This window comes from Capra hircus, chromosome 4 (genome assembly GCF_001704415.2).
Source record: "Capra hircus breed San Clemente chromosome 4, ASM170441v1, whole genome shotgun sequence".
NCBI classification, from domain to species: domain Eukaryota; kingdom Metazoa; phylum Chordata; class Mammalia; order Artiodactyla; family Bovidae; genus Capra; species Capra hircus.
In genome coordinates, this window is record NC_030811.1 from 34,035,235 (window position 1) to 34,047,505 (window position 12,271).

A 12,271-nucleotide genomic window follows, 5' to 3' on the forward strand; every position below is an offset into this window, starting at 1 on the left:
GATGGAGAAACAGCTGGAGGATTGTTTTCTATTATCAGAGAAATAAGTGATGTGTGATTCAGAAAGTGGAAGGAAATTTTCTGTCTTTTAATAAGAAAGAAGAAATGAGTGACAAGTCTATTAACTCCTCCCCACTAAAAAGAGAAAGAAGGAAAGCAACACTGCAAACAGGTACTAGCGTAACAAAAACGGAAGATGCATATTAAGCAAGTCACTAAAAAGACAGTTGCACCAAAATTATTACATAAATCTAATATAATTGCAATTAGGAGCTCAATAGGGATTAAAAAAAATATTGAGTTTCAATAATCTTAGAGTTCGTATGGAAGAATCAGTTCAGTCACTCTTTGTGATCCCATGGATTGCAGCACACCAGGCCTCCCTACCCCTCACCATCTCCCAAAGTTTGCCCAAGTTCATGTCCATTGCATCAGTGATGCCACCAAGCCATCTCATCCTCTGACACCCTCTACTCCTGAAAAGAATATTCTCATATATTCTTATGTATACATGGCATAAACAGGAATTGTTACAACATCCATGGGTATCAGTCTGGTAGTATTTACTAGCTAATTCCACACAGCCATTGCACTCTTGCAATGGCTAAATAAAAGCCACGATGTAAATTCTAGGGACTGGATTATGTCCCTCCCAGAAGTCATATTTTGAAGTCCTAACCTCCATCATGATGGTATTTAGAGACAGGGCCTTTGGGAGGTAGAGTTAAAACAGATCATGAGGTTGGTGCTGTCATGATGGGGGGTTACTGACCTTATGAGAAAGGATACCAGATAGTGCATCCTTGCTCTTGCCCTTGCCTGTCCCTTCTCTGAAATTTAGTACAGTCCTATAATTGAGTTCTACTTAATAGTGCTTTCTATTATGCATGCTTGTATGTATCACTATCATGTCAAGAGCTTGTGAAAACAGATTGCTGCTTCCCATTGCCAGGATTCTGATGCAGTAGATCTAGGTAGAGACCTAAAACTGCATTTCTAAAAAGTGTGTGGAATAATACTGATGGTGCTGGTCAAGGGCTGACACACTGAGTACTAGTTGTCACTGAGTACTCAGTTGAAGTACTGAGTACTTCTGTGAAGTAATAAAAGAGAACATCTATGGTTCCAAATAAGAAAAGGAGTACATCAAGCCTGTATATTGTCACCCTGCTTATTTAACTTCTATGCAGAGTACATCATGAGAAACGCTGGGCTGGAAGAAGCACAAGCTGGAATCAAGATTGCCAGGAGAAATATCAGTAACCTCAGATATGCAGACGGCACCACCCTTATGGCAGAAAGTGAAGAGGAACTAAAAAGCCTCTTGATGAAAGTGAAAGAGGAGAGTGAAAAAGTTGGCTTAAAGCTCAACATTCAGAAAACGAAGATCATGGCATCTGGTCCCATCACTTCATGGGAAATAGATGGGGAAACAGTGGAAACAGTGTCAGACTTTATTTTTTTGGCCTCCAAAATCACTGCAAATGGTGACTGCAGCCATGAAATTAAAAGACGCTTACTCCTTGGAAGGAAAGTTATGACCAACCTAGATAGCATATTCAAAAGCAGAGACATTACTTTGCCGACTAAGGTCCATCTAGTCAAGGCTATGGTTTTTCCTGTGGTCATGTATGGATGTGAGAGTTGCACTGTGAAGAAGGCTGAGGGCCGAAGAATTGATGCTTTTGAACTGTGGTGTTGGAGAAGACTCTTGAGAGTCCCTTGGACTGCAAGGAGATCCAACCAGTCCATTCTGAAGGAGATCAGCCCTGGGATTTCTTTGGAAGGAATGATGCTAAAGCTGAAACTCCAGGATTTTGGCCACCTCATGCGAAGAGCTGACTCATTGGAAAAGACCCTGATACTGGGAGGGATTGGGGGCAGGAGGAGAAGGGGACAACAGAGGATGAGGTGGCTGGATGGCATCACTGACTCGATGGACGTGAGTTTGAGTGAACTCTGGGAATTGGTGGTGGACAGGGAGGCCTGGCGTGCTGCAATTCATGGGGTCGCAAAGAGTCGGACATGACTGAGAGACTGAACTGAACTGAACTGAACTGACAGTCATAATGAATAGAAAAAGACTCACCTCTAAACTACATTCGGAGTTCTCAGTCTCTAAGTTGTATCTGGTTCTTTGTAACCCTGTGGACTACAGCCCACCAAGGTCACCTGTCCATGGCATTTTCCAGGAAAACTACATCTGTAATGAAGTAATTCATATAATATTCAAATATGTGTAACTACATACATATGTAGTTATATATATATATATGGATAACTACATTATGTTTAGAAATGTAAACAGAGATGCTAAAGCATTTTTTTAAGCAAGAAAATAATTATCACAAAATTTGGATAATGGTTATTTCTGATGGGAATAGAAAAGGCAGGAATAGAAAATGTACCCGAGGAGTGTTCAGTTCTGAAAATGTCCCTTTTCTTTATATAAATGATGTTTTCATAGTGTTGAGATTACAATTATTCTTTATTCTATTTTTTTTAATGCAGTCTTCTGCTCTTAGATCTTGTAGACTCTTTGACGATGGTCATTCTGACCCATGTAAGATAGCACTTCATTGCAGTTTTGACTTGCATTTCTTTAATAATTGGCATTGAGCTGCTTTTTGTGTGCCTGTTGGCCATCTGTGTGTCTTCTTTGAAGAAATGTCTAAGTCTTTTTATTGGGTTGTTTTTGATTTTGAGTTTTCTGAGTTGTCTGCGTATTTTGAAAATGAAGCCCTTGATCAGTCACACTGTTTGTGAATATTTTCTCCCAGTCCATAGGTTATGTTTCATTTTGTTCATGGTTTCCTTTGCTGTGCAACAGCTTATAAGTCTGATTAGGCCCCATTTGTTTATTTTTGCTTTTATTCCTTTTGCCTTGGAAGACTGACCTAAGAAAACATTGGTATGATTTATGTCTGAGAATGTTTTTCTGTGTTCTCTTTTAGGAGTTTTACAGTGTCATGTCTTGTATTTAAGTCTTTAAGCCATTTTAAGTGTATTTTTGCATATGGCATGAGGGTGTGTTCTGGCTTCATTGATTTACCTGTAAGCAAAGGCAATCTTTGGAGTAACAAAAGTTATGTGAGTATCTGTGAAAAAAATAGTTTTGAAAAAAACTTTATGGAATTAATAGATATTGTAAGAAGGTCTTAACTTTCCCTATTGACTAAACTTTCTGTTGAACTACAGACTGTTTAACAATAGAATACTTTTGCAACCCCCGTGGACTGTAGCCCACCAGGCTTCTCTGTCCATGGGATTTTCCAGGCAGGAATACTGGAGTGGGTTGCCATTTCCTACTCCAAGGGATCTTCCCCACCCATGGATTGAACCCATGTCTCTTGCATCTCCTGCATTGGCAGGCAGATTCTTTACCACTAGTACCAACTGAGGAGCCCAGAATAATACTAAGAAGTAAGTAAATAACCTGTTGAATGTTTTTGCCCACTGTATACATAGTGGGGTTAATAATAAATATTGGTTGATGATCACAGTGGATTTGGGGCTTACAGATTTCTAGCAGGAATTCAGATTTCGAATTTGCACAAAGATTCTAAGGTAACACCTTTCGATTTTAAGAAGGATAAGAATGATGCTGGGCCCCTGAGTGATGCACACTTTTAAAAATATTTATTGTGTTATGAAGATATTTACTGTCAGTTCTGTATCCTGGGAGATGTTTTATTATTCATTTCAAAGCAGCCCAGTCATGGATTTAATTTTATTGGAGTCACTGCAAATAATCTGCTCATGAAGTGATGGGGACACACCACTCCTTGACTCACATCAGGAATTAGGTCTCACTTATTCCTTGTGTGGAGGCATGTGTGTATACACTCCCCTCTGCTGGAAGAAAAGGATTATAGAGACACAATTTCATCACTGCTTGTGACAGATGCTAAGAATATGGGAAAAATTAGAATAAATAAACTTCTTACTAACCTGATGTTACTTATTATAATCTCCAGTGCATGAAAAATAGGCTTCAGAGTAGAGAAAAATGGTTAAGAAGCTGGCAAGAGAAGATGTGTCTTGAACTATAAGCTTTGGATCATATCATTTAGATATTCTAAAATAATTATAAATAAAAATGTAATAATTATGTATACTCATCCTCTCATTTATAATTTTTTTCCTCTGGAAATATTTTTCAAAGTGAAGTAATCTCCTGGGAACCCACAACTCTTGTATAAATTGAAACAGCTATTTTCTTGAACAGCAAAGCCAAGGTGTATTAACTTTGGCCATAGTGACCTTCATTGGGCCCAAGTTAAGTAGTGAATAATCTCTACCTATTCCTAGAATAGAAACCTTTATAACAGGTGATAAAGGAAGAGAACACAAAATAATTTCCTATTTACATCTTTCAAAAACTTCCTGAAATTTTTCTTACTATTTTGTTTGTTTTGGAACTCAGGTGCAGAGAATTGGAGCAATCATACTCCATACTTCCATATCACCCTTTGTGCTTGCATAGTCTGGTTAAACTGCTTTCTCAGGTTAATCTCCCACCAGCATTGCAAGAGTTCCTTTTTACACACATCTTCACCATCACTTGATGTTATCTACCTCTCTCTGTTTGCAAAATGAGAGGAGAACAATTTTTACCTGAAACTAAGATTATGAGCCTTAACCCTGAACAGATTTTGTGAACATGGAATTTGAGAGTGATCAATTAATATGAGGAAGCTTTTCTTCCAGTAACATTAAAAAGATTTTCATGTAATATTCTCCTATTGCATACAAAGAAGTTACATAGAGAAAAGATAATTGAAGGTTTTCCAGAAAATACGTACCTTTCGTTATTTGGTCAAGTCTCTTCAACTTGAATATATTTGAAGACTCATTTCCACATGAGTACATTTTTTTCCCTTTTTAAAAAAAATTTCAAGTAGTTTACAGCAGAAATAAATTCATTGAATGGACATGAATCTTTTATATTGGTACTTGAAAAATTCTAGTGACTATCTTAAAATAAAAAAAAATAGAAAAATAATGATGTAATGAAAAAGAATACCATGTTAATATAATCAAGGTCTTTTCTTTCCCAAACAGCTTTTCTTCCCCAAAGTTATTTTCTATACAGACTTTGGTCTTGAAAGCAAATAAAAAAAGAGAAAAAGTGGTTTATTTTTAAAATTAAAAATGAGTAGTAGGTGATTTTAATACATTAAGACTGCCAACTAGAAAAAAAAATTCTAGATTATAAGACACCTACCATATGGCAAGTAATTAGGAAAAATACTTTGCAAAGAGTTATAGATTAAAGAAAATTATTTAGTAATGAATAGAAACAACTATCTAAAATAGCTCATTTAATTGTCTTGACATTTCAAACCAAACCTCTAAAGAGAAAAATTTTTAATCTCTCTATGGAACTAATTTAGCTGGAAATTACTGGAAGTGTCTAATAGCTATAAAACCTAATGAAGTTGGGCTTTGTCTTTTCATGAATGGAGAGAGAATAAATAATGGATTTGGTGTCAAAAATAATTTTCCGTGTAATTGTGATTTACTGTGGAATTGTGATTGATTCTGACTATCCAATGACTAGTTCTAAGAGAGTCGGTATTAAAATCTTGTTATATCATTTGACCCATGACATTACTACTTTGGCTACATGATGCAAACAGCCTACTCATTGGAAAAGCCCCTGATGCTGGGAAAGATTGAAGGCAGAAGAAGAGGGCAACAGAGTATGAGATGGTTGGATGGCATCACTGATTCAATGGACATGAACTTGGGCAAACTCCCGGAGATAGTGAGGGACAGCGAGGCCTGGCATGTTGCAAAGCTTGGGGTCACAAAGAGTTGGACACAACTTAGTGACTGAACAACAACAACAAATCATGTAATTTTTTCTGAACTTGTTTTATAGCATGTATATATATATATATATATATATATATATATATATATATAAATCACCCTCAATTCTTTGTCTCTACAGAGTGATGATAATCTAAAGATTTGAGGCAGTTATGACTACTATGTAAAAGGTGGAGTTTCCGGTGCTCTGTAACTGCAACAGGAAAAACTGCTGGGGGGAGAATGGGAATAGGCTGCCTTTGTTATGCTAACTTCAGTTCAGTTCAGTTGCTCAGTCGTGTCCGACTCTTTGCGACCCCATGAATCACAGCACGCCAGGCCTCCCTGTCCATCACCAACTCCCAGAGTTCACCCAGACTCATGTCCATCGAGTCAGTGATGCCATCCAGCCACCTCATCCTCTGTTGTCCCCTTCTCCTCCTGCCCTCAATCCCTCCCAGCATCAGAGTCTTTTCCAATGAGTCAACTCTTCGCATGAGGTGGCTAAAGTACTGGAGTTTCAGCTTTAGCATGGTTCCTTCCAAAGAAATCCCAGGGCTGATCTCCTTCAGAATGGACTGGTTGGATCTCCTTGCAGTCCAAGGGACTCTCAATAGTCTTCTCCAACACCACAGTTCAAAATCATTAATTCTTCTGTGCTCAGCTTTCTTCACAGTCCAACTCTCACATCCATACATGACCACTGGAAAAACTGTAGCCTTGACTAGATGGGCCTTTGTTGGCAAAGTAATGTCTCTGCTTTTGAATATGCTACCTAGGTTGGTCATAACTTTCCTTCCAAGGAGTAAGCGTCTTTTAATTTCATGGCTGCAGTCACCATCTGCAGTGATTTTGGAGCCCCCAAAAATAAAGTCTGACACTGTTTCCACTGTTCCACTGTTTCCCCATCTATTTCCCATGAAGTGATGGGAACTTAGCTGTAGGCAAATTTTGTTTCAGACTGGGGACAAAGCACCAGATCTATGGGGAGGAACCCTTTGGCTAGGCAGGAATAATAGCTTTCTATAATAATAAGCAATTTTACATAAAATCAATAATGTTGAACTGAGGGCTGTCCTTACTCAGTGAAATAAGGCAAAAGGGAGATTGCCCCTGGCTAAATCTTGAGATGTCAGCCTTCCTTTCCACTGTGACCATCTCAGGTATTTTTTTTCACCTTCTCTGACCTCAAACAGGGAAGGAGAAACTAGTCTTATTGAAACCGATTCCTTTCCCTCTTCTTTAATATATTAAGAGAGCGGATTAGATGTGGAGATAAAAGAAAAGGGAAAACTCAAAGACAGGAAATTCGCTGAACAGTGAGGTCGTTTACTGAAATGGAGAAGACAGAGAAGAAATAAATTGTAATTGAGGGCAGTCAAGAATTCTTTATTTGTCCCAAAATATTTGAAATTATTTGTTAAACCAGAACCTTATGGGGAACATATGTACACCCATGGCGGATTCATGTCAATGTATAGCAAAACCAATACAATATTGTAAAGTAATTAGTCTCTAATTAAAATAAATAAATTTATGTTTAAAAAAAGATACTTTCTAACTTTTTAGAAACTGGAATAAATGAAATATTTTAATAATTTTACTTCAGCCTTTTAAATTTTTAGGTAAGATACAAATATACCAATTTTTAAACCAACTTTTAAAAGGTACCAATTTTTAGGTAAGATACAAATGTACCAATTTTTAAATCAAATTTAAAAATGTATCAATTTTTAAACCACAACAAAAGAGTATAAAAATACTTTCTTTTAAAAAAAAAGTAAAATTTCACATTTACATAAGACAAATCAATTCAAAAGCTTCTACAGAGCACATAGGTAATAAGATTTAGCCTCAGATGAATTTCCCCATGATTCCTTTTACCCACCCAAAGAAAGTATTTGACATCCCATTACCATTAATACAAAAAATATGGGGTATTTATGGGGATAAACTCTCTTCTAGGGAGGTCCTGATATGATGAGATCAAATTATGCTAAAAATACTTTTGAAATGCAATATATATGACCTTAACTGAAAGTGAAAGTTGCTCAGTTGTGTCTAACTTTTTTGCAACCCCATGAACTGTAGTCCAACAGTCTCCTCTCTCCATGGAATTCTCTAGGCAAGAATACTAGAGTGGTTTGCCATTCCCTTCTCCAGGAATCTTCCCAACCCAAGGACCAAACCCAGGTCTCCTGCATTGCAGGCAGATTCTTTACTGTCTGAGCCATCAGGGAAACTCTTAACTAGAAAGATGGTTTTGAAACTTAAAAATGTTGAGAAATTTGGATTATAGTAATTATAACCTGTCTGGTTGATTGATCCCATAAATCTATCTTCACAGTTGCTTAAACTAAACTGATTTAAAAGTATTTCTGTGATACTCAGCTCAAATCTCACTCTTCCTCTTCCATAATTCTTCAATTAGTGGCTTGCATGCTAAGTTGCTTCAGCATGTCTGACTTTTTGTGACGCTATGGACTGTAACCCACCAAGCTTCTCCATCCAAGGGATTCTCCAGGCAAAACTACTGGAGTAGGTTGCCACGCCCTCTTCCAGGGCATCTTCCCAATTCAGGGATCTAACCCTAGTCTCATGTCTCCTGCATTGGCAGGCGGGTTCTTTACTGCTAGCCACCTGGGCTTCCCTAGTAACTCAGATGGTAAAGCATTTGCCTCTATGCAGGAGATCTGTGTTCAATCCCTGGGTCAGAAAGAGCACCTAGAGAAGGAAATGGCAACCCACTCCAGTATTCCTACCTGGAGAATTCCATGGACAGAGGAGCTTGGAGGGCTACAGTCCACGGGGTCGCAAAGAGTTGGACACAACTGGCAACTAACACATCCCCCCACCCCAAACACACCCCTGGGAATGACTAATTCCAATTTCCTTAGTAAAAGAATAGTCCCAGTGACTGGTTCCCTGGCCCTGAATCTCACTTGCTCAGTGACTCTGACATGTCTGATCATCTGCACTATCCACTATTTCCATCCACTATTTCCATCCTTTCACTTGCTGATGGTGCAGTCTTGTCTCATGTGGGGAGATAGCCTGAATCCTGGACTCACTGTGCCTTGTGTATCATTTATTTTTTCCTTTATGGATTGTACCTCAATTTAATTCTCTTTGTTTGCATTATCACCTGACTCTCTCACTTGACTCAAATAAAATTCTCCGCTTTTGTTCCCATATTTATATTCCAGAGCTATTACCCAGATCTTTAACATTCCCCCAGACTGAGTCCCAGGCATAATTCCTTGATTATCAGGATCAATGTCTGTTTCTCTCTTTGGCCCAGAATTTTTTGTATGCTTCATAATGACACTGTTGTTGATAAGATACTTTGTCTCCATATATGCTCGAATTCCTATTAAAAAGTATTGCTTCATTTATCATCATCACAGAAGAATAAAGCTTTCAGTTGTATATGGCACTGTTAGATACTTTAAAAAAGTAAATTTGACAGCACTGGTTCCTATATTTCAGGAAGTTATGATTAAAAAGGAGATAGAGGCACACATTTTAAAAAATGAAATTCTACATTATCTGAGTAATTTGTTATACTTATAGTCCAAGGGCATTAGTCTAACCCACCAGAGATGATGGATGTTGATTCCGTGTCATCCTATTTCAAGGAATTTATTAAATGTATCTATCAATGTTTTTATGAGAACAGTGATCCATGACACAGTGATGAAATGTAGCTTTGAAGCAGATTCCTAAATCCACCATGCTGCCGATCATCACTCCCACTACGTTTTCTTCCCTCTTTCTCATGTTTCTGGGATATTTATTTCTTCAGTTGGTGGTCACAGTATTTAAAATATGTGATTAAAACCAGTAAGCTTAAATATATAAATATGGTCCTTGTGTGCAAAAGAAAAGACTCAGCTGATGCCAGAGATGTTAGAGGACTAATATGGCAAGCGCTTACCATTCCGTAGCCAATGTCACTGCTTGGTAAAACAGGACCACAGGGAAGGACGTTCTTTCTTTCCCCTTTAGGCTTATAACGTAAACTGAAGTGTCAGGCTGGACCAGAAAAGAATCAACTCAGTTATAGAATGAGTCAGTCATGGGTACCATTCATCAAGAAGAAATAGATGAAGACTTCTGTTATTGTAGAATAAAAGAGATCAGCCAATCATCTCCACAAAGAAGAGGAATAAAATTGGGGAAAAGGCTGACAAAAATAACCAGAGTTCTTGAAATCAACCAAAGGCAGATAAATTGAGACACTTGTTCTTGAAAATTTTCTAGATCTTCAGATAAGAATAGCACATGATTTCAAATTAGCCATTACAAATATGTGCAAAGAATTAATGGAAATTGAATTAAGAAAGTGAAAATATGATACCAATTACTAAATACATAGGGAATTTTAATAAAGGAAGCAAATGTATTAAAGAAAACCAAACTGAAACTTAGACTTAAAAGTATAATAACTGAAATGAAAGATTCACAATATGGGCTCAATAGCAGATTTGAGATAGGAGAAGATAAAAATAGAGAACTGTAAAGTAGATCAACAGAAGTGATCCAATTTAAAAAACAGTGAAAAAAGACTGAAGGAAAACGAACCTACTGAATTCTATAAAGCACATAAAAATATCTGTAACAGCAGCTCCAGGAGAAGAGGAGGATAAAAGTGGGCAGGGTAGATATTTGAAGAAATAATGGCTAAAATGTCCCTAGTTTGATGAAAACCATTAATTTACATATCCAAGAAGCTTATCAAGCTTTAAGTTAGATAAACACTAAGAGATTCATAGTAAAACTGCTGAAAGCTAAACACAAAAATAGAAATGTGAAGGCAGCAAGAACAAAATAATTCATCATGTGCTGCTGCTGCTGCTGAGTCGCTTCAGTCGTGTCCGACTCTGTGCGACCCCAGAGACGGCAGCCCACCAGGCTCCCCAGTCCCTGGGATTCTCCCGGCAAGAACACTGGAGTGGGTTGCCATTTCCTTCTCCAATGCATGAAAGTGAGAAGTGAAAGTGAAGTCGCTCAGCTGTGTCTGACTCTTAGCGACTCCATGGACTGCAGCCTACCAGGCTCCTCCATCCATAGGATTTCCCAGGCAAGAGTACTGGAGTGGGGTGCCATTCCCTTCTCCGATCATGTACTAGGAAACCACAAAATGATTAACACTGACTTCTCTTCAGGGGTATAGTCCACGGGCTTGCAGAGGTGGACGTGACTGAGTGAGCACACAACACGCACTCTCATCAGAAACAATAGAAATCAGAAGGCAGTAAACTGACATAGGTGAAGTGTTCAAAGAAGACAAACCTGTCATCCAAGACTTCCATAATCCTCTAAACTTTCCTTCAGAAATGAAGGTGAAATATACACATTCACAGATAAAAACTGAAAAGAATTTACTGCCTGCAAACTTGACCTAACAACAAATACCGAAGGAAATTCTTTACGTTGAAAGAAAATGACTATAGATATAAACTTGAGTCCACAGTAAGGAATGAGAAATGCTAGATGTTTTAACAGGTAAATAAAAAGAATTGTATGTGCATATTTTCCCTCTTTTTTAAAAATGCAAGATTGCTCAATGTAATAATTATAATACTATTATTGGGATGGGTGTGTGTGTGTGTGTGTGTGTGTGTGTGTGTGATAATTATAGCAAAGAATGGAGAAAGAAATGGCATTACATTGGAACAAATTTTCTAGTTTACAAATGTTAAGTCAGCATTAAACTCAAGTAGATTGAGGTAAGTTTAAAAAGTATATTGTAATATCAAAACAAACACAGATCAAGAACAAACACAGATAGATGGGTAGGCAGACAGATTTTTTAAAAAATGGTGAAAAAAACTATGGAATTAAGATGGTAAATTAAAACATTTACTCAAAAGAAGTAAAGAGGAAAAAAGAAACAAAAACATGAGACATAAAAAAATAAATAGCAAATAGTAGATGGAAATCCAAATGTATTAATAATTGGCTAAAGTGTGAAGTGATTAAACATTTCAATGCAAAGGCAGAGGTTGCCAGACTCAATGAAAAGCAAGATCCAAAGATACGTTTTCTAGAAGAGACACACATTAGATTCAAAGACACAAAATAAGTTAAAAGGATAGAAAATGATACACTACACAAACAGTAACTGTAAGAGAGGAATTTAAGTAGCTATATTACTATCAGACAAAATTGAGTTTTAAAAAATAAATATTAGTAGGGACAAAAGAGGGACATTTCTTAAAAAGGTTAATAGCCTCTGAAAAATATACAAATTTTAAATGTATATACTCTTCACAAAGCTCAAAATATTAAAAAAAAAAAACAGCAAGATTTGACAGAACTGGAAAGACACAAAGAAAATTCAATAATTATAGTTGAATATTTTAATACTCCTCTTTCAGTAATTGATAAAATAACTAAGCAGTAAGTATACAAAAGAACTGAAAACATTATCAACAAATCCAGTCTGTGTA